The sequence below is a fragment of the Pteropus vampyrus genome, unplaced genomic scaffold (assembly GCF_000151845.1).
Source record: "Pteropus vampyrus isolate Shadow unplaced genomic scaffold, Pvam_2.0 Scaffold580, whole genome shotgun sequence".
Classification (NCBI taxonomy): domain Eukaryota; kingdom Metazoa; phylum Chordata; class Mammalia; order Chiroptera; family Pteropodidae; genus Pteropus; species Pteropus vampyrus.
In genome coordinates, this window is record NW_011889361.1 from 492,098 (window position 1) to 504,996 (window position 12,899).

At 37.8% G+C, this 12,899-nt stretch overlaps 1 pseudogene; it reads left to right on the plus strand.

Annotated features, from left to right (window-relative positions):
* Positions 1 to 9,979: 9,979 nt before the first annotated feature.
* On the plus strand, positions 9,980 to 10,898 carry LOC105308472 (annotated as a pseudogene).
* Positions 10,899 to 12,899: the final 2,001 nt, after the last annotated feature.

The following is a 12,899-nucleotide window of genomic DNA, read 5'->3' on the forward strand; positions in this document are numbered from 1 at the left end:
TGGGACCGTTGTCCTTTGGTACAGCAATAGCAAAAGCCTCAGAAAGTGATTGCTTTGCGTAACTGCCCCCTGATGTAAAGAACCTTTAGGTAATGAGACTTTTTTCTCACCTAGGATCTGAAGGGAGTTAAAAAGAAGATTGACAGTCTGGCAGTATTCTGTAACTATTGGGTAAAGATGGAGGAAAATAACTTAGTGAGTGATATATCAGAAAATGTGTCTGTACAGATAAGGAAAAGGGAGGGAGGGATAAAATTCCTATCTGGTATGATGCATGAGGCCTATGGAATTTTGTAGCTGAAACAATTTTGAGGATGAAAATTTTTGAGATAACAAGAGAAGGGAACCAAAATGCTGACAGAGAGATTTTCAGAGCTAAGTCATGCCTAGACAGCCTCTACCATGAGCAGCTGCCCAGAAGAAGTTGGCCATGTGTGCAGAGAAGTGTCAACTAGTACCTATCACCCTTCAAGCACATTTTAAAGACCTGTCATATGTTATTGTGTTCGTTTGTGCTTACATGATGACAAAATACCGTAGCCTAAAACAAATGACACATAGCCTTGCTTATAAAGTTGGTAACCCTAGTATGTTATACTGCAAACAAATTGTAACTTGGAGACTATATTTAAGGGACCTAGCTATAATTATGGGAACATCAATATGCAAGTTGTGCTTGGCTTCTACCATGAGCTAAAAGATGACTTCCAAGGGAAATGGAGAGGCTGCCTGCCCCATTTTGTATATTACATGAAAGAAAGGTAAAATATATGAAGCTACTTCTCATCCGCTCCTACAATTAGGTTCTTGTTCAAAACGTGATCTCTTCACGGAGCTACACCGACTTACAGGATGTTTCATTACATGTATCTGATGTCAAATTATTAATGCTTGTTCTTTTTTTTCACTACTTTGGGCTTCAGTTTCTCTATCCTTGGTTTACAGCAAGACATTTAGACTGAGGCTTGTGGAAAACAACCTGCTGGAGTACTTTGTCATAATTGATATTTGACTCCTAGCCCTCTTAAAAATGACGGCATTCATCTCTTTGCCCTCATTCCCAAATCCCAAAATTAGTTGTCTAATTTTTTCAAAGCGTCTCTTCCCTCTTTCAGTGGGTGGGAAAAGTGACGTGTAACGGTAGCTGCTCTGAGCTCAGCATGGGCCAGCAGGGGGTGGAAAGGCTGGGCAAATAGGCTTGGTCTTAGTTACACTGAAGCTTGCTGTGAATGCCTTCCTGGGAGGACGAAGGGACTTTCATGGGGTCCATAAGCCATCATGATGCATATATTTCAAGGCATTTATTGTCTCAACAGAAGCCCCTCCTCCCTCCCTGGAGGCCTACTGGATGAACTGTGAAAGTATAAATCTATGGGTATATTTACACATGGAAAGGATCTTAGAGGACATCTCAGCTCCCCTCAGTTTGTATCTGGGGAAACTGAGACCAAGAGAGGTGAAGGGGTTTTGCAAATAGCCATTACCCCAGTGTTTCATCACAAACAAGACCACACTCCAAGAATATTCAAGAAAATCAAGCACTTTATTAAATGAAACTAGTTTGTCTCAGAATCAACTTGATGGATTCTAAATATTAGCATCCAAAGGCAATGTTCATTTTTTCATTCCTAGGATGTTTAGATCCGACTTTCTTTTTACGCTGAAATGCATCCTTCCTGGTAAGGAGCAAGGGGACAAGGTACATCCATGTAGAAACCTACATAAATTGTTAATTTGTAAGGGAGTTTGGCAACCATCTCAAGTGGCAGTGGATGTGGCTGTTGTGGAGGGCATAATAGGAGAGTGAACATTTTTATCTTCTTTTACTTCTAAAAGAGGAAATCTCCATTATTTGAAAAAAATGGGGAAAAACGGTGAGGATAATTTCAAACTCAATTTCTTTAGGGGTTGGAGGAAGATGGATATTCCATGATTCTAAAATATACCAAATTTTTGACTATCTGAGGCTTTTAAGGGAATGCATGGCATGAATTACCCAAAACAAAATGAGAGAATCTATTTAGGTCAAATTCCCTTACAAATTCCCTCCCAATAAAAGTCTCCTTATAAAATGAAGTTTTTTAGGCCCAAGATGAAACTCATTAATTTTATGCAATATCCAAAAAAGTTCCACACAATACATCTTGACTAATCCACTGGAGTTTTCCTCAATAAAGATAAAATCTGGACATGACTCTGAGACTTAGCAAATGTTTTCTTCAATAGATTTGCCTCCCTAAACTAGTCTGCATTGCCAACTAATCTTTGTCTGTATTCTGTGAACACACTTGTCAAAGTACATTCTAGTTACAGCCTCCTGGATAGCCCCTCATGCTCTGAAAACATTAATGCCTGCCTTAAGTGACCAGTTTACCCCCTCAAATGGCTTAAGCTCAAGCACAAAATCCCCTAGTGCCATGACACTTGGCTCTGGCTCTGTGCCCTTCTGGGATGGGGGCCCTGGCATGTTAACCATAGATGCTTCAGGATGGAAGTAGAAGGGGCATAGGACACCCCAGAACACTGACAGTCTTAAACGGGTATCAACAGATTAAAATGAGCATCTCAGAAAGATCTGTCAAATGGCAATGTAGTGCATGGAGCCAGGTGAAGAAGTCAGGTGGCTTTCCCTAAGTGACCTGCTGAGCTTGGTGATGGCGGAGAGTGGCTTTTTCAGTTCTTATTGATAACTTTGATCCTTCCTTCAGCTGTTGCTTCCTCGTCCCCTCCAGCACCTGCTTCAGGGCCTCAGGACCTTGCCCACATCCTCCACACCTGTGATGCAGCTAGAGGCTGCCAACATTAATTTCAAGAGATGTTTTCAATTGTCACAACCATATTCCTTTTTACTGGCATTTTGTAGCTTGGGAACATCAGCTATTACATTTCTTTTTCAAAGACAGTAGCTTTAAAGTCAGAAAATCTACCTTGACATTGACATTTCTTGTCCTTACTAACTCGTTAAGGGATCTTGCATCGGCTCTAGGAGACCTAAAGGAAGCCGACCTCCTTTTCAGAAGCAGCCGACATGACTGTGCGTGTGCTGTGCTTGATGGCACTTTCAGGCCAGGATTTTGTTATTACTTCCCATTCATTGAAGGCTGGCCCTGGGGCTGGTGTTTTCTCGCTCAGCTGAAGAGCATTCATCTCACCTCTTGCCCACTCTCAAAATAAAGGCTCAGAGAGGCGTCCAATGGACCAGAACCATTCTTTCATGTCTATTTACTGTACTGCCACCTGGGTTTCCTTATCTTAAGAGCAAGAGTTGTACTCTTAACAAATAGGCTTCACCATTTCCAAAGCTGGTAAGTTGCTTTTGTCAGATCTGTGCCGACCTTCTGAAAAGCAATGCACTGGTGGAAGCTGACAGCTAAGGCGTGCTTATTCTGACCTTTTCCTTAACCAGGCAGAGAAAATTTTCACTCATCCATGAGAATGTTCTTTACATTTTTCTGTAGATCAGCAAGGTGACAGGTGGTTTGCAAAGCCCAACATGATCATTATTTTTCTAAATCATAGTTATTCCAACTCTAAGTTTTTTTCCCCCCTGATATTCACTTGGATTCCTGTTTAACCAAACCTCCTACTTCCACAAGCTAATAAAAGTGTCATGCAGATTGTTACAAAGAACTATTGTTATTTACAAGTCTACATTTTCTGTAAAATCAAAACATAATAAAGTGAATTTTCAGTGTTGACTTTGTTATTTTAAACTTGTGATCATCTTGCCAATCCCTCTGCTGAAATGCAATCCCTGCAGGTTGTGGGAATTATACCCTTGTCTTTTCTCAGCACCATGCTTAACACAACTAGATCAAGAGATGTCTTTCAAGTTTGTAAAGATTTTCGAGGAAGGCCATTGACTTAGCTTGTTGATAACTACGCTCGTGAGTTAATGGGTAATACTTACATTCTGGATCAAGAAGTCGTTCCAGATCTCCGCCCTGTGTTCTCCTGTGGTTGCCGTGTAAGTTCTAGTGCCCCTCTTGGTCTCTCCACACCCGATGACTTCTCCGAATTATTGCTTTTCATGTGAGTGCTTGCTCTGCGCTGAAATGATATTTTCTCAGGTCGATTAAACACATACAAGACCCCTCACCCTTTTATTGAGATCTGTGCATCCTGATTGTGTGCTGCTTATATACAAGCAGTGAAAGTTCAAAACACGGAAATAAACTCTCCCCTAGCAAAGGAGCTCCACTCCTGCTTTCTTCTCTCTGATGAACTATGTTTTGGGGTAACCTGCCTAAGCAAGGTGCTGATTCTGCACTTCAAGCACGCCTAGTGGTTCTACAGTCAGCTTCTCTAGGATTGTTTCTCTAGGATTCCACTGTTCTTTCCAGAAACTCCCATGCTGGATGATCCGAAGAAGAGGTGGTGTCACATGTGTCTGTGTGTGTCTGGCAAAGGGCATCTCCCCAAATACTTTTGCCCAAATGTTGTCAATGAAATTTCCCTGTTACCCAACCCTTTGGGTGAGTGGGCTGTCCTGTGCCTTGTGGGATCTTTAGAGGCAATTCTGGTCTCTACCCACTAAATGCCTGAAGTAACTCCCCTGTTTCCTGGTGCGACAACCAAAAGTATCTCCAGACATTGCCAAGTGTCCCTGGGGAGGGAAGGAGGCAGCAAGAGGAGAGCTTAAAACTATTCCTACTGTGAAGCACTGGAGTTAAGTCCTCTATTCAAATGTGAGCCATCTATATCCCTGCCATTTTCACTTAGAAACACCTCACTGGGAGTATTAGTTTAAGGAGATGAGTTCTCAGTGTTAGTGCATCAGACCAGCTGGGAAGGAATCTTTTGGAAAGGGTATAGTCTTAGAACCCCTCAGGTCATGGGCAGAACGAGACAGGCTGAGACTTGAAGCTCACTTGGGCCACACTGCAGGTCCCCAGATGATGGGGAAGCATGAGGCTCCTGGGTTTCTGAGGTTGGGAATCAAATGAAGGATGGAAGTTTAGCAAAGAGAAACAATAATGTGGTTTTAGAAGCTGGCAGCAAAATTCCTCTTAGGAAATCCTCAGTTTCACAACACTCAGTGGGAGAAAAAAAAAGAAAGAAAAAGCTCAAAACCTGTCCTGGAAGGTGGAGGAGTGGGAATGATCTAGCTCTGCCTACAATAGTTGAGTAATTTTGAGTTGCTCAGGACAGATGGGCGGGTAATAATAAAGAGGGGGCATTGTAACATGGATTAAGTTTGAGTTTCAAGCAAAGACATAGTGAGACTTTTCAGTTTAAGACCAGTGGGGGTAATCATCTGGGTGTTTGTTGAAAGCCCCACCCCCCACCAACACACACACACACACACACACACACACACACACACACACACACACACACACACACACACACACACTGCCAGATGTCCCTATTGCAGATAGATAACCCTGGCCTTGTATGGGTGGTATTTTAGTGGTGTGAAAGAATCAAAGTGCTGTCCAACATGTGCCAACGAAGGTAGAAAGGGACAGTGCAGGCTGGACACAAGATGGGGTAGAGTGGGGAAAGAAAGAAGTCTGGGTGATGGACAAAATAAAGGGTAATCCCGACTGGCTAAAGAATTTGGGACAGATGATAACTGGCTGAAAGAAGGAAGAAGAAAGCCTTCTTTTACTTGACAAACTTTCATGAGCCAAACTGAATTTATATTTTAGGCTGCCCAAGGAAGCGAAGAGCAGATGAGAATAACTTGGATCAATAAATAACTCTTCATCTGTTCCTTCATGCTATTATCTAGTTCTAGATAATATAGCATGATTAAAAACTGATCAACATGATCAATTGACCACTCAGATTATTTTTAGACTCTTAATTTGATTTCGTAATTTCCGAGTAGTGTCTGACTCTGTGAAAGCCCCTGTAATTGAATCACAGGCTCTGGATTTCCCCAGGCAGTCCACTCAATCCTGTTTTAACAGCATCGCAGGCTTTCCTAAATTCCACAGATGAGAAGAATCACATTACTGCCCATAAACCCTATTCAAATAATAAATGGTGAAGATGCATCCAGTATCTACTCAGCTGGATTGCTCACACTTGTTACTTTAGCAGAGGCTGGGGAGCTTGGCAAACCCATCTGTAAATGTTTAGGGGCTTCATGTTACAGGTGGAGGTCACACACCAGCCGAACGCATAACAGGAAATACAGAGGACAAAATTTGAATTGGAGTCTCTAAAAGTCTACCCTCCCATATAAACTTTGGCATCTCTCCTTGATCATTATTCTCCAATAGTAATGAAGACTTCATGAAAGACCTTGAACTCTGAGTCGTCATTGTGGAATTGTGCTTAATCAAGACAAATATTCCCAGCCTAAGAATACAACTAAAAGGATTGGGGAGTACGGGTTTAATTTTCCTATATATTGCTGTAACTATAAACAATGCCCTATCTTCTCAGCAACTCTCATGGAATAATAAGCACTAGTATTTTTTAAAGTATTTACAGCAGTCCTTAGAGATTTTATTAGAACCATGATTCACAGATGAGAAATTTCCCTCTTCTACAGGATTTAGTAACTGGAGTAAGAATTACTCAGTAGACTGTCTATATAGACAAATGAATTTGAATACTTCTTCTGGCTATTAACCATTCATTCACTGTGATTTTTCTTTTCTTTTTGGTTTTTCTTTTTCTTTTTTTTTTAACCGACTGAATAACAATGATCTCTCTGGTTTGCATATTGCAGACATATAATTAAAGTTTCTGAAAATTACGTTGTTCTGCCATATGGATATGGGACTTCAACAGGGCAGTGAGGTTCTGTGACACTCCGAGGATCCTGAGAGTGAGGATTCATGGAATCACAAAAATGTCACATTTGGAAGGAACAATGCACATCAGTGATTCTAACCTCTTCATTTTATTCCTGGGAAAACAAAAGAAATTTTATGGTTTGGACCATGATGTAAACAAGACACTCTGATTCATCTTCAGGGAAGAACAGTTATTATTCACTCAATCTGTCTGTACTGAGTATCTCCTGTGAGTCAACCACTGTGCTGCATACTGGAAATGTAATAGTGACTAAAACAGAAGTGCCTTTGCTCAGAGCCTCCTGGGAGGGTTAACGTGTAACACAGCACACTTTACTTCTTACCTTACAAGTCTTTTCACAAGTCCTTTCCTCCTTAGAACCACCTAAGATATAAATATAATTATCTTCCTCTTTGAAATGAGGCAAGCTTCAGAGAGATTTAGTAATTTGCCCGAGGTCATAAAAAAAAGCATTGTAAGAGGCAGAGCTTGGACTCAAATATTTATTTCCTAACTTTCATCTTTCATTCCAGCATCCTTTCCAGTATACCAGAGCTCCCTCTGATTAAAATTACATGAGAAGCATTCTGTCCAATGGGCTGTTGAAAATTACTTAGTTGATTCCATGACAATATCCTCAAAAAAAAAAAAGAGAATGCATGGATTTCCAAACGATTTCAGTGATTTCTGATTTCATTTATATGCAATCCAGATAGCAAATTATATGTAGATGCAGTTAACAAAATTCTACCAGAAAGCAAGTGACTTTTAATTACTTATTTAACAAAGTACTTTTATTTAAAATAAAATAGTTTTAAGATTCTTCTAAAAAATCTGAGATTCCTGGTCATAAGAAATCTACTTTCTCTATCATGTGGAGAATCAATCTACAATTGAAGATTGTTCAAAAGTATTATGTATCAACTCAAACATGGTATGCATCATGATTTATTTATTAAGTTTTCCCCAGACTCCTACCTAAATGCTTGATTATCCAGGTTGAATTAACATGTCAATAATTTTAAAAAATATTTTTCATAAGTTTTGCCTTCTTTCTCTGAAGAAAGGAGACAGTTAAAATTTTTTTAGCAATAATGCGCAAGAATTATTTTTTCAGAATTGTATTCAAATGTAACAATGTATTTTAAAATATTTTTGAAGGTACAAACTATATATAAATATGATTTGAGCATCTATTAGCAATAGTAATATTTCCACCTTGTTTAATATGAAATATGGGTGGTCTTTCTTTCCATAAAGCAAACTGGGAAGATTTGTATAATCCTAGATTATTAGGTCATATTTCTGGAACAACAGGTGATCCCTCCTCTACATTCTGATCTAAAACCAATCCAGCAGGACATGTTGCTGGCACTGACCTTCAACTGACCTCTGATAGACTGATTCCAGTCTTGTGGTTGGGCTTGTTCCTGATGGTGGCCAAATCAGGAGAAGGAAAGTCTCTTCAGAATATAAAGGAACCAACAATAAGTCCTTGCACAAATATCTGAGGCATGTAACAGAGTAAGAGAGAAATGTCTTAAATGGAATCTTAAACAATGGGTCAGAGGAGAGGGTGAAGAGTTTTTATTATAATTACTCTAGAAATGTATGGAATAGATTTACAGTCATGTTTATTCATGATGAAAAAAGAAAAACTGTCCCTAGATATGCATTTTAATTCGTGAGAAAGCTTCTAAGAAATGTGAGATCATGGAGAAGGTGGTCCTTAAAATAAGTAAGTAAATAAAATCCAGGGAGTGTAATCCTGCCTAGAATGTGATTCATTCTTTTGGAGCAATAAATAGAGTGAGGTGATGTCCAAAATCAATTTTCTATTTCTTGGACATGAAAGCATTTTCCCTATAATAACTATAGCAGAATCAGATCCCTAGGTAGATAGTACTGACAACCATGAAGGGGAACAACTCAACCCCAAATGTCATTTTTCTTTCACTTGTCCTTAAATGGAGCCTAAAATTCTCATCCTTGCTAATGCTACCTGAGGATTAAAAATCTATTTTAGGAAATTTTCTTTTAAAATGCAAGAATGTTATTCAGTTTTATTCCTTAATTTAACAATTATTTAACAAATATCTGGCACAATTTATCATCTATCAAATATTTTCCCCAGTGTTGGGGAAACGGCATTGAATAAGGTAAATGAAATATATGGGACTTCTATTTATGGAAATATGGCAGACTAAATATTCCAGAAAGAAGTATCCTACTGCAAAATGCCTAGAAATTTGACAGCAGGTAAAATAAGCATCCTTTGAAATAAATAAGTGGACTCTATCCACTCCTACTCTCAAATACAGAAAAGGTCCAAAGGCCAAAAAGTGAAGAAGAAGCTTAAAACTCAAACTTTGGTACTCCAGTGAAGGCTTACTAATCTACCTCTCTAGAGCACTGATTTTTAAAGCCCATGTCAATTAAGAAAACAAGGTCTCAGGCCCTCTTGAAGTGAGGAATTGGAATTAGGATGCAACATCCCAGTCCTTCCTTCATAAAGTCAGAACCTCCAAAGTGCTACGCATTCAATAAAAGAAAAATCTGACCACCAGCATAGAGAATAAACTGGGAACTAGCTTGTTATGAAATGAGATTAAGGTAGGGAAAGATTAATTAGTTAAAACAAATTTACAGCTCTGACCATTTACAGGCTACTAGCCTCTTTTCACCTTAGTTTGATGTTAGAATTTACATAATCGTATACTCTAGGAATTGTCTACCCAAGAAATTAACCTTAAAAAACAAGACAAAATGAAACAAAACAATTTTAGACTAAAGTGCCTAGCAGATGCAAGAACAAAATCTCTTTGGGGGTCACATTCTCAACCAGGCTGCAGAGGATTTTCACAGATAAAGCTTCACCAAACCCGAGTTCATAATCTAAAATTACAAAACACACCAAAAATCAAGAGGTAAGGAAAAATCAAACCACAGACTTAGATTCCCAAGAATATTAGATAGTATAATTTTTATACTTAGACTGTAAAACAAATCTATCTAGAAATTATAAAAGAAAACTAAAATGACTAATAAACATAGATAAGATATTTAATATTTGAAGAAAAAAATTAAACTAAAATATATTTGAAAAAATTAAAAGAACATCCATAAATTAAAATGATAGCTATTGGTATTAAAAACTCAGTGGGTTTCTGCTTGTGGCCACAGCTGAAGAAACATTGTTCAAGTCTTCCCTCACATCGCCATCATGTCTAATTCGGAGTCTCCCAAAGAACCCAAAAAGCTTCAGAGACTCTTCACCACAGGTTTGAACTTTAAAATAATGAAGGAGAGACTGAGGGGTCATTTTGAGCCAGGGAGAACACTCATAGATTGTGTGGTAATGAAAAATTCAAATTCCAAGCGCTCCGGGAACTTTGGGTTTGTTACATATGCTACTGTGGAGCAAGCAGACATAGTCATGAATGCAAGGCCACTCAAGGTGGCTAGAAGAGTTGTGGAACCAAAGAGGGCTGTCTCAAGAAAGGGTTTCAAGACCAAATGCCCAGTGACTTATTTAAAAAGTGTTATTAAAAAAGACACTGAAGAACATCATGTGAGAGATTATTTTGATTAGTATAGGAAGATTGAGGTGATTGAAATCATTAATGACTAAGGCAGTGACAAGAAGAGCTTTGCTTTTGTAACCTTTGGTGACTATAGCTCCACAGATAAGACTGTCATTCAGAAATACCATACTGTGAATAGCTATAACTGTAAAGTAAGGAGAACCATGGATAAGCAAGAGATGGTTGATGCCTCATCCAAACGTCGTTCTGAAAACTTTGGCAGTGATTGTGGAGGTTGTTTTAGAGGGAATGACAACTTTGGTCATGGAGTTTCAGTGGTTGTGATGGCCTTGGTGGCAGCCATGGTGTTGGTGGATACAGTGGTATACATGAATCGAGTGATGATGGAAGCAGTTTGAGAGGTCATAGAAGCTACAATGACTTTGGCAATTGTGATAATCAATCTTCGACTCTGGACCCATGAAAGGAGAAAACTTTGAAGGCAAAAGCTCTGGTCCCTATAGAGGTATAGGCCAATACTTTTCCAAACCACAAAACCAATGTGGTTACAAATGTTCCAGCAACACCAGTAGTTATAGCAGTGACAGGAATTTTTAATTGCTTCCAAAAAAAAAAAAAAAAAGCAGCTTATTAGAAGAGGAGAGCCAGAGAAGTGACAGAAAAGCTATAGGTTACAACATTCTTAAGGCCAAAAAAAATTTTTTTTTAATGAGGATTTTATTTGTGACTACCTGTAAAACAGGTATTTAAATTTCTATTCGTGGAAAGTGCAAAGCGTTCCAATAAAAAATTTAAATGTAGGATTGTGTTTGTTTTTGTTGTTCACATGTTGTCGATTGCTAAATGTATTCGTTTGATCATGATGGTGATTAAATGTGTCTTAAAAAAAAACTTAGTGATGAACAGAAAAGTAGATATAGCCAAAGTGAAAGTTAGTGAAGTGGAAGATAGATCTAAGGAAATTACTCAGAATGCTGCCCAAGATATAAGAAAATGGAAAATATGAAAGGAGTTAAGATACATGGAAAGTAGAATGAATAGATCCATCTTATATCTCATAATAGGAATTCCAGAAAGAAAAAAGACAGAAAATGAGAAAGATAAGCTTTTTTCAGAATTGATGAAAAATATAAACCTTCAATTTCGAGAAGTATAAGTTCCAAGTAAGATAAACAAAAAAAATTCCACAATAAAACATATTTCTGAGAAAGGACAGACAGTAAAAGAAAAAGAGGAGATATCAAAAGCTAGCAGAGAGAAAAGACAAGTTTCCTACAAAAGTAAATAATCAGACCAAAAGCAGACTTTTCCAAAGCAATAATGAAAACAAGAATGTAATGGAATAATATTCTTAAAACTCTGAAAAAAATAGATATTAATCTATAACTCTATATCCAGCTGAACAAAGGTGAAATATAGACATTTTCCGACAAATAAAATCTACCAAGAGCGGACCTTATCTATAGAAACTTTAGGAAAAGAAATATATTCCATGAGAAATGCAAGAAGAAATAATGAGCAAAGAAATTTATATATGTGCCATTAAATTACAATACTAAATACGTAAAAATAACTAGTAATTACTAATTTCTGATAATAAATCAAGGTGAAATAAAGTGTTAGCAACAATATTAAGATGGAAGGAAAATGATTAAATATAAGCATTTTAAGTTTTTTTAAACTTTAGATATTGTTAAGTAAGCCTATTAGAAAATGTAAGGATAAAAATCGAAACAAAAATTCATAATTTCCTATTAATTAAAGAGATAAAAAAATTTAAATTCTTAATCTAAAAGCAGAATAGATTTGCAGGTGTTGATGAGGTAGGCTTTAGACTAAAAGTAAGGAAACTGGTTAGAATTTTATTGCTCATAAGAGCAATTAATACTTAGGAGTAAAATACCTAGGAGTGCAGAACTATGGGGGGGAAAAAAAAAAGAAAACCTACAAAACTTTAGTAATGAAAATGAGATATTTGAATAAATAGACTACCATAAAAAGACCTAATATTGTAAAATGTAACTTTTCACTAAAATTAGTCTATAAAGCTACAATTCCAGTACAAGACCAGCTGAGGATGCTCACGCTTGCTTCCGTGAGGCAGGCTTTCTCCCTCCCTCCCTTTCCCCACTCCAGTTTTCCTTCTCAGTTCTCATTCTGGGTTCAACTATAGAGTACCAGGCATGTAGCAGGCATTCAATATATTCTTTTAAAATAAGGGAATGAATAAAAGAATGACTCATCCAGTCTGCAAACAATTCTGATTTACTTTCTCAAAAAAATATTCCCATCAAGCATGGCACACAATACATATCAAGATAATACCCAACTTTGACTCTCTGCATAAGTATGCAAACCAACCTCTTGCCAGTGACATCTTTTGGATTGATTACAACTGGAAAATTTCTAAAACTGAAAAATCTCAAAGGCCTAATAATCTCTGCGAGTTTGTTGTCTTGAAATACATAAATATAGGCATGTTACTAAAAATTGTACACCCCTATAGTCTTTGCCCCTGCTCCCACTACAAAATGTATAGCTAGACCTTGAAAGCTAGTATAACTAGTATACCCCTCCCCCTCCACTCCCTTATCAGCT